Genomic DNA, 11,925 nt, shown 5'->3' with positions numbered 1-11,925 from the left:
CTCGTGCACTTGTGTTAGCACTATAGTGCCCTAGAATTAACATTGTAGTGCACATCGTGTTTCTGTAGTCCACTACATTGTTCACTACGTGTGCACTATAAACTGTACTAGAAAACATGTTAAGTTTGTCCCCAACTGTAAATGATCGGATTGTCCTTTTTTCTGCGGTGTGCATGTCACTTTCTTAAATGAGAAACATTATGGTTTACAGGAAAAACATATAGACATATAATACATTTAACTAGTATAATAAATAACTAGATATAACATTTGTACATAATTAAAGGCCATATGACATTTATATTTACACCGATATACAAAACAGACCAGACTAATCAGAAAAATGAGTGTTGGTAAAAGTGTCCCTGTTCCTCTTCAATAATAATATTTCAATGTGAAATACTGTCAGTTCACACATGATACACCTGATACATGTTTATATGACAAAATGAGACATCCTAGTCTCTCTAGTTAGGGAATTGTCCGCTTCAGCTATCCAACCACTCCCACAATTATTATTAAGTAACAGTTAAATTCAGCCTTACTGGTGCATTACATATAATGTAATAAACAGCCAGCTGTCCAGCCTCACACGTGTTTACGGCTGTCAATACAGCTATCCGGCCTAATGTTTATAATAAACCGTCAGCGATTCCGCCACAGGTAATTGTAGTAATAGCTATCCAGCCTTACATGTATTTACAATACATTACGTCGTCAGCCCCATCCAGCATTCAGTGTTCACGCACAAATCAGCTGTACACTGTCCTTACCCTCAAGTAACTAAAAGTGATCTAACTAAGAACCTGGTGAGTTTACCTTGGCCACCAGGTGCCCATTGTGACTGGACCAAAGCAGAGATAAAACCACTGGAAATATACATAAATCCCCAAACTTAGCTATTAGTCTACAACTTATAACTCGTATTTAGATAACTACCGAAAAATATGAATACAAACCGAGTACATGGAAATTATCAAAATTTTAGCAAAATGTATGAAAGACTGAATGATCATAAAATGACATAAAACCACAAGACCAGTTCACACCAGCTTTTTTACTATACCGATGAACATGTTTTATAATATGCCCTCACAAGTAATGTGGCTAAGCATAATGGCCATTTACTTAAACATGAAGTGATTAAATCGGCCAAACATATATATTCAATATGTAGCATACCAAAGACAACGAACAGCCCCACGCGGGTACAATGTCAGTCAGCTTAAGATTTATACTGAGTTTCTCTCTTTCTATCTTTTGCGGAGCAGAAATATTGCATATACATCGATCTTTGTAATTCCCGTTAAAAGTCAATATCAAAGGTGAAATTTAATTGAACCATTGCTAGGAAACATAAGATTAAATCCACTGATACTGGCCTAGCAGTTACATATGCAGAAGAGCAAAACATACAGAACAAAGGGGACACATGTATATAAAGGATATTTTAAGGCTACTCCGGAATTGTACAGGTTAGATAAATATTAAACGAAACTATTGCGTTGCTATCGACAAGTTTTAAGATTGTCATTACGGGGAATTGTGATATTGTACAAAGGGTCAACATGGTAACACCCTCTTTAAAAGATTTACATCTTACAGCAAACATAGCTAATAAGGTCGGACCTCAAGCCTGACGAACAATGGACTGAGTTATAACAAAGCTACACCTTTGATTTTACCCTACATTAATGTCAGTACTGGGGTTCTACTCCAAATTTGCACATGATACCTTATCAATTTTAGATATGTTCTACGTGGGTATTTTGATCTTTCTATTACATTTTTTCGAAGTATTCCCAATTAACAGGAACACCTGTTCGCAGTGGCATCGTTAAACAAAATGGTATACAACACTTTTTTTTGTGAGAGAAGTTAATGAATGGCCCTCTCGGTACATCTTTATTATTACTTCTTGATATAGAAAAGACTACTACATTTCGCATTGGCTGATAATAGAATGTTTACTTCCTTCGTTTCAAGGACAGTAAATTAAATCGTGAGTTATCCCAACTTATGAAGTAGGACTAAGAATAGTGATAACGTTAGTGTCGTCGCTGGTGCTCCAAGCCGCAACCGCCTCTCAAGCCCAATGCTCTACCGCTGAGCTAAAAGGACATTCCATACAGCTGACACTTGTAAGGCAACCTAATCAATGCCCATCTGTTACATCTTTTATATATATAAGGCTCTATATCTTGAGTCCAAGTTCGGAATAATGTAAATATTACTCTGTATTACTCTTGAAGTGTATATAATGTGTATACCAACCCTAATTATATACGCTGTGTATTGTATACATCGCACATATTACCTCTCATTATAAACTCTGCAGATATCAATTGTGTGGGTTCTTCAAAAGCAGTCGATTACCGTTTTAAAATATTTGACCCATTGTGACCTCAAACATAACTCAAGGTAAATTTTGTAAGCAAAGTTTGTCAAGCTCCATCCAAGGGAGCTTAAACAGCCAAATATCATAACTCTAGGCATGTCATCTCTTCAGAATAAGACTGATTTTTTTTACATATATGACCTCTTTTACTTTGAAAGTAGGTCAATGTCTTTTTATTCGCATACTTACTATTTAGTAAGGCTCCAACCCAGAAAACTAACAGCCAAATATCATGATGTTAGGACTTTCATTTCTTCAGAAGTTTTTAATTTTTTTTACTTATTTGACTTGTCACCTTGAAAGCAAGTCGTCAAGCTCGCTCTTGTCTTTCAACCAAATGTACTTTGAAGTATGCATCCTTAGATATCGGAGTTTTAGATGATATACAAGAGGCCGAGAGGGCATGTATCACTCACCTTTGTATGAATATTGAAGGTAAGACACTAGGCATAAACTCACATTGTACCTTCAGACCAGGTAAATGAATAATGAAAGTTGAGGCCCAACATGCTACTAAGAGTCAAAGCTAAAATCATAGCTTCAATTGAATTATTGATGAAAGGATTTTGCAATAATTGCATTTTAAAAAAAGGGTTAGTGATATGTATTTTCTGAATGACTTGTTTTCATTGACAGTATATATTTTATATCCTATATCTCTTGCCCAAGGAAGAAATAATGTTATGTCTTATATAATAAGTTATATGAGGTGCGTATAGAAATAAGAGAACAAGTGTAATAGTGTGTTAGAATGTAATGTCAATGTGTCAACATGTCTGTGGTTGTATATACATGAGTAATACCTATCTGTGATAGTATGTACATGTGTCAACATGTCTGTGGTAGTATGTACATGTGTAATACCTATCAGTGATAGTATGTACATGTGTAATACCTATCTGTGATAGTATGTACACGTGTTAAACCTATCTGTGATATTATGTACATGTGTAATACATGTCTGTGATAGTGTGTACATGTGTGATACTGATAGTAAAGACATGTGCTATAATTGTCTATGATAGTAAGTATGTGTATAATACCTGTGCGTGATACATGTAGTATGTTTGTGTAACAAACCTTAGTATATGTATGATAGTATATTTATGTTATACATGTATGTGATAGTTTATATGCATGTTTATAATAATTGTTTGTGATAATATATGTGTGTAATAGCTGTGTGTAATAGTATGTATGTGTATAATAAATGTGTGTGATAGTATGTATGTGTATACTAACTGTGTGTTATAGTATGTATCTGTATAATAATTGTCTGTACTGTGATAGTTTATATGTGTTTAATAACTGTGTGATAGTATGCATGTGTGTGCTATTATATATGTATGATACCTGTATGTGATAGTATATATGTANAATAACTGTGTGATAGTATGCATGTGTGTGCTATTATATATGTATGGTACCTGTATGTGATAGTATATATATATATGTGTGTAATAGTAAATACAAGTGTTATACCTGCCTGTTCTAGTATACACATATGTAATACATGACTTTGACAGTATAATACACATATTTTATATTTGAAATGTATGTTTACTCATTATTGATTTGGATTGTTATATGCTATAGGAACATCAAAATGATCAATCAAGCCGATGCATCCTAATTGATGGTATATCAGTGTTGTAGAGTTGATGTTATTGTGTTGAGAGAATGCATTAATACAACTTTCAAGTTCTATGTACAATTTGACATACATGCATACACCATCAGTTTCATTTGGATTGAAATTTACCTATATAGCTAGCACAGGTAAAAAAATAGTTCCTTGAAATCAAATCAAATGTATTCCTATCTAAGCTTTAACAGTGGCATTTCAAAACTTTCCTTTGATACAGATTTATAGCCATTATACAAATGTAGTTATTAGTATGATTTAATAGAATATTACAATCTATTTATTTAAATCTGTATTTATTTAACTGCATATACATAAATACTAGAGTACATATGTAAATGATTGTTATGTCAGCTGTATATGAAACCAGACTTGTAGTTATTAGATTTCTGTAGCTGTGAGGGCACTGCCAACATTAGAATTATCTTTATAAGTATGCATTGATCTACAAACTTCATACAAATAATTTCTATCACGTATAAAATCATTAGGCTAACGATATTGTGATGCTTGTATTTTGCAGGCTGGTTAATTTACAACAGAGGATAGTAACCAATGTGCATAGATGCTGTCTAAAGTGATTATGATGTCATAATTTGATGATTACTTAAATATTCATTCTTTCATTGTAAACGTAGCAAACCTTTTTAACCAATAAATGAAGTTTATATATATCACATATATACATGTTATTAATTGGATAATACACGACGTTTAACAGTACAAGATATTTGAGAAATATCACAGTCAGACAATTTCCATTATAGCTGTTTATTACTACTGATAATAGAAATGTTTTTACCCGTATATATTAACAATACATTGACGATATTCATGTACCTTACCTTAGAAACAAGGATTGGAAACCCCTTTAAAACTGCCCACCATTTGTGACGACACCATTTAGGGTCACATTTTAGGACTCTGATTATCTGTGTACATAGCTGACAGGCTAGATGTGGTTTGTACTGTAAGATAACAAACTGGATGTATGCATATGCACAATAAGATAGGAGTACGATGTGGCTTGAATGAACATATATAACATGACAAACAAATATAATGCAGTTTATTATTTACTAGTTCAATTTCTTTCTGGTTATGAGAGACGATTGTAAGAATGCATTAATGAAATAATGCAGTTTTTTGTTTATTTGTTTTATCTTTGCATTATAAAGTTGTTTTCACGTGATCGGTTTGAGCCAATCGGTATGTCAGGTTATTCTTCCATTTTAACAAGATATTTTGCAGACAGCAATCTTGAATGATACAATCGGTGAGCAAATATTACCCAATTCCAAGCGATTTCCTCTCTGTCATCAGATAAGCATGTGTGAGATAGATATCATGCTCTAGTACGCTTTGTATTTACGTTATTCATGTTGATTTGATAAGTTATTAGCTGTACTTTTGTCGATCAAGTTCGCTGTGCCTAGCGTTCGGTGATTTCCATGTGATTCGTTATCCAGCGAAAGTGTTTATTCATAGCAAGTGCTGAAATTCCCATTTATTACCTTATATATATATCCATTTATACTTCATAACTACAAGTTGTATACTTGTTGCTTTGCTTTAGATTAAGTAAGTCATGTGAAGAGTGGTGAATAAACTTGTATTGTTAATTCCCATAGCACAGGGGCACGTATCTATAAAAAAAAAGTCAACTTGTTTTTTTGATATTTTGTTTAAGTGTTCAGAGACCCGTTAGAATTGTGTATAATTCTAGGAACTGATTTTGGAGTAGATTAGTGTTACAAGACATGAATAATAACAATGTTTTTCTTTGTATTTTAATGTCACAGTCAAAACTGCCGGTTTTGTGTAGGTATGCATTGTATTTGTGGAAATAATATTATAATTCGAGGTACTTATATACCGCTTTATCACAACCTAGATCGTAGGTCGTCTCAAAGCAGTTCACAATTATTATCCGTGGTTATAGGGCCTTTGCAATAACAATATCTTTCTCAACTTCCTGGTGAATATACAGTCGGTGCTGTCATGTCGGCGCTCACAGCTAGCATCAACAATTCCAGCACTGTCCAACCATATACTCATTAACAGCTGAGCATACTGGAATTTACAGCTGAATAGACTAGAACAAGAGGAGTAAAGTATCTTGCTCAAAGATACAACACAGTGCTGTGCCATGACTCGATCCCGCAACCATTCGGTAACGAGCCCGGCGTCCTACCACTACACTACTACTGTGACTCCTTATACTGTTGTTTTCCTTATTACTGCAAGTTCTAGCAGGCTGCTGAATATGCTTTATTATTGTTTATTTTACCCCTTGCAACGCTACTTTTGTTTATGTCCTTGTTTGCTGCAACTATGACGATCCATGTTTGCAATAAACAAACACATGTCATATGTGATTGGAAGGCAGGAAGCACAACTAATCATATCCGTCATGTATCAGAGGGAAAGTAAATAATTAATCAAAATAGTATCGGTATACAATAATATACAACATTTGAAAGCGCCCTATCTATCTAACATAAGCCACTCTAAAGCGCTTTACAGTACAGAGATATGCAATTAATTAAATTAGCATATACATTAATCAATCCAATTTTTGAGGAATTCGCAGGAGCTGGTTTATCAGGCGCTAACTACTAGTCCTATGCTACCTGGCTAATATATCAATATTTGTGTATGCCTGCGTGTGTGCTGGAGATGTATTGAGTTCTATTTTGTAGTGGGACTGTGCTTCCAATGGCATCTTTTATAGTGCCACCTCACTTGAATGCGACAGCACAGATACCGCAACATCCACCCAGACCATTTTATACTCCGCTTGGGTTGTTGGAGTTGTGTGGGCAGGATAAAAAACACTTTCTCTGATATTCCATGAATGCGACGACTTCGAGGATCGAACCCCGGCCGCCTGCGTGGAAGGCCGAATCGTAAACCACTCAACCAATCCGCCCATATATCTTATGTGGTTTAAATTAAAATGTGTATGAAGAATATACGACTGTTAAAACAATTCTTTGAATACATGAATACTTGAAATTTCAATATATGATAATAAAACTAACATAAAGTTCCTATATACCATGCATATATACATGTTATTGATTGATTAATACACGACGTTGAACAGTACAAGATATTTGAGAAATATCACAGTCAGAAATTTAAAATATAGCTGTGTATTACTACTGATGACAGAAATGTTTCTACCCGTATATATAAACAAAAACTTTGCGATATTCATGTACCTTACCTTAGAAACAAGGATTGAAAACTCCTCAAAAACTGTCCACCATTCGTAACGACACCCTTTAGGGTCACTTTTTAGGACTCGTATTATCTGTGTACATAACTGACTGGCTAGATGTTGTTTGTACTGTAAGATAACAAACTGACTGTGTATGCACAATAAGATACGAGTACGGTGTGACTTGCATGAACATACGTATATAACATGACAAGCAAATACAATGCGGTTTAGACTTGTACACTTACATGAAACTGAACATGTAAAATATGATACGGAGACAACGTACTGTTCACTTGTATATGAGTTATGTGTGTGATGGAAACATACATGGCGATAACTGCATGGAGGTTATTTGAATGTATAAACAGTGTACATGCTGGTGTAACGTTCGCAATGGACCCCAGTGATAATTGAAACATGGGTCAGTTTTCAACGCTGAAAATGTAACCGCGAAGCTATGGACAAAAGAGGCTTAAGTCGACTTTATTTTTACATACCCGTTGATAATAGATCAGGTTGAAAAGTAAACCTTTGGAACCATTGATATTGATTAAATACAAAAGTCACCAGCTATAACATAAACACTAACTGCTGTTTTACTAAATTGGGTCACTCGGACCTACTTTTCCAAGATTGATCTACTTTATATAAAATGGTCATAATACTTTTAGTCTGATATTAACATTTAACAGCTCTTAGTTTATATTGTATGACTGTGTGACATTTTTTTCATTTTTTTTTCAGTATTTCATCAAGAACGGCATATAGGTCAGAAATACCAATTAACAGTTGGTAGACTAAAATCCATTTGTTCATTTTTAAATCCCCTCCTCCTAGGCATGCTTCCAGTAAAAATTGGTCATATTTCAATCAGCATTTATAAAAAAAGAAGTCGGTATTAAGAATATTTTGATTGACAGACAATGGACGGACAGTCTGACATCGGAATGACAGACGACCAAAATTATGAAACAACTATCGTTGTATTCATGAATAAGCATCAAATTGTTTCCAGAACAAGATACACAACAGGCCTGCATCGCTCACTTGGTCTTAATATCACACTTGTTCTCACAAAAAAGGACCGACATATAGCTACTGGCAACATATTAGTATATCTGGCTCAAAGTCTGTCAAAAGATTCATTTGAAGGTTTTAAACGTATTTGACCCCTGTGACTTTTAAAGTCAAACAAAGACCTTATGATATCCAAAATAAATAGCCATTAATACAATCATACAACTTGCCAAATATAACCATATAGAAATTTTCTTTATTTAAATAAGGTCTTTTAAATCAATAAACACACATGAATAAATTTGACCTTGAAAGTGGCTCTTTATCTGAGAATGCCACTGGCCCAATATTACCACCCTATGCATTTTTGTTATGCAGGAGAAAGTTTTTAATATATGTTTTACCTATGGGATCTTAAATAGGATTAAAACAAACTTGGCAGCCCCCTAATCGAGCATACTACATCCCAAACATCATCACCATATCCACTTGAGTTATTCAGCAGAAGTCGTTTTAAGCTTTTTAAAGACAATCTACCCCTTTGACCTTGAATATGGTTGAAGGTCATGCATTCAAATATACTTTAAAACCCTTCAAACAAGCATGCTACTTGCTAATTATCATCATAGCCGTTACGGCATTTTAGAAGATTGCGTTTAAATGTTGAACATTTATTCGACCCCTATGACCTTGAGTATTTGCCAAGCATCATTATCCTGGTCTTTTGATTATTGATCAGAAATCCTTTAACGTGTTTTTAAGACAATTGTCCCCTGTAACCTTGAATATTTGTCAAAGTCATTGGTTTGAACAGCCCTGATCATCTGTAATCCGAGCATGCTACTGGAGAAATCTCATTACCCTGGCCATTTGCGTTATTCAGCAGAAGTCGTATACAGTTTTTAACATATTTGACCTCTGGGACCTTGACTATAAATGATTGTCATTCACACGAACAAACTTGCTAGCCATTACCCCTAAAATTATATTTGCTAAATGTCATCACCCTTGACCTTTCAGTTTTTCAGAAGAAATCGTTTAAATAACTCAACATATTTTACCTCTTTGACCTTAAATTTGGCGAAGGTCATTATGAACAAACTGTTAACCCTTCATAGGGTGATTCTGGCCAAGTAGCATCGCCCTAGGCACCTTGGTTATTCAGAAGAAGTTGTAAAAAGTTGATGTCGGACTGACTGACAATACTGTTAGTCAGTGTTTACACAATTTTAAAGAATTTACCTAAATGCATAAAGAACACAAACCAAAAGTGTCATCAGTTTAAGAAAATAACATTATGTAACTGTTGTTTGATATACAATAGCTTACTGTGACGTAATTTTCAAAATTTTACCTACTATTCAAAACTTTACGTCGATTATTAAAACTGTCATTGGGTTCAGAAAATAGCAAAAATGAAGTATTGATGCTTAACAAATGTACAACCTGTGACCTACTGTACATTATTAAAAATGGGACAGTTAACAAACAGATAATCAACTGTTTTGACATTCGAAAGTCATTGTGACCTACCTTTCATTCTTGCCTTTCCATTTAATACTTATTAAAATGAGCATAGTTCATATTTAACTTTAAAAAATTGAAACCCTTAAATGTTACGACGATTTCTGAATTCAATGTGATGATATGGCCACAGGTCTATATACAACGTTGAAAATTGACCCGAGAAATATTGTGACACCTTTCAATGAAAATTAGGTCGTAGTTCGAAATAAGTCATGACATGTGCCGATGGTGTTTGTTGATCATGATGAACGACAAAACAGACATGTTTAAAGTCCATTTCGTATTTTGAAGCAACAAGAGCTAATTTATGGAGAGGGTCTTGTGTAGTCAGCGAAAAATGACAGTACATACAGATTACAAAACGGTGCTCGTCTTCCTGTTGATGACCAGCTAGCGACATCATTGCGGGAGTTTACCAAGTAAGTGACGAGAAAAAACAATGATAACGTATTCCACACTTATGCCGTCATGCTATTTCCATTACGGTACATTATGAAAGCAATCCAAGTATGTTTAGCTACTTACATCGTGGTCTTACCTCCGTCAATATGCTTAATGTAATACAATTTATATCCAATGAAATCGATCAACACCATTTCAAGGCGATAACCATACAGATAACAATTGTGTAAGGAAAACGTATATGATGACTAAGAGGGTGTTTGTTTACAGTAAGTCATCCCCCACCAATATACTATCGCTATCATTACATAAAGTTGTGACAGCTATGACACTATTAAAACTATGACAGCGGATTGTGATTACATTTGCTATTTACCGAGTTTATTGTCACACACGCACCCTGTGCATTGATTTGATACATCAATATCACCACTGCATATATTATATTTTTGTTTAGTTACATCAATCATTAGGCTGTGTCTTTTGTTCATTTCGGCCTTTTTTCAGGCTTGTGTAAAGTTTACTTCCCTTTCTATCCGTAGCCCTTAATATTTTTCGTCCTGAAGTAGCCCATCTCTGGGGAAACAGGAAATATACCCGTGAACCAAGGACATATATTTTTTCAAATCATATACTTACAAAATACTGAACACAATCTTTACGTTTTTTAACTGTTTTATTTACATTACATAAAATGCGTTACAAGGATGCATGAAACCTCGTTTAGAGATTACCATATAATAAGTCACAAACACGTCATACTCAATCGGCCATCAGTTATTTCCGTAAGGATAAAAATAATCGAAACATGATGGTGTTGATGTCTGTTGCGTTATATTATTGCCGATGTGTCTGGACTAATTGTGTTTTTATCGGTTTTTGCCACAAGTTCAAATAAAAACACGATTAGTTTTTGAGGATTTGTTAGTCATGAGGCAAGCTATGTTAATGTTTCTACCGGGATATACCTTCAAAAAGACTGAGCATTTGACTTATGAGTCTAAAGAACACATTTGTTTCTATACAGATGCAATTTCATTGGTCTTTATTACAATTTGTTGATAATTTAAATGAAAAAATAGACATTGATTTTTTGTAATACTTGATTGATACATCACTTGTCATAAAAGAAACAATTAATTATGCATGTATGTCGAAATCAACAATGATACAACTAACACCAGTTTTAACTCCAATTTTTAGCAACGTTGTTAAATTACATGCCACGTACTTATTTATAACTAGGTGCAGACAGAAACTGGTGATTAATTCTGATTGGCATATTTACCTGTCAAAATACGGAGAAAATGGTGTAGTTGATGCAAAAATGATGTGATGAATACCAATCATCTATGATACAAAGCATCTAAAACATAAATGTCAGTCTGAAAAGCTCATTAGAGCTTTCATGTGTTTTATTGTTTTTCCTCGTCTTACCAACTTTAAATATAGTTAATCTAAGTAATCTTATTCTGAATCAGTAAATATCAGCATTTAAAGGAACTTCTTTTCATGCTTTGCCTTTTCAATTATATACGATACAATGCTCGTTATTGCAACCCTATGTACAGATAGCTTAATGTCTCCTTAAACCAAAAGTGTCTCCTTGTTTACTACACCGATTAACCAACATTGTTTGTCGTTTTCATATTACAATCAGTCTTGGATAAACGCTGCGTCATCATCGTTGCTTCAACAACTACTGGC

The sequence above is a fragment of the Mizuhopecten yessoensis genome, unplaced genomic scaffold (genome assembly GCF_002113885.1).
Source record: "Mizuhopecten yessoensis strain PY_sf001 unplaced genomic scaffold, ASM211388v2 scaffold5695, whole genome shotgun sequence".
Lineage (NCBI taxonomy): Eukaryota > Metazoa > Mollusca > Bivalvia > Pectinida > Pectinidae > Mizuhopecten > Mizuhopecten yessoensis.
This window is presented reverse-complemented; position numbering follows the sequence as displayed.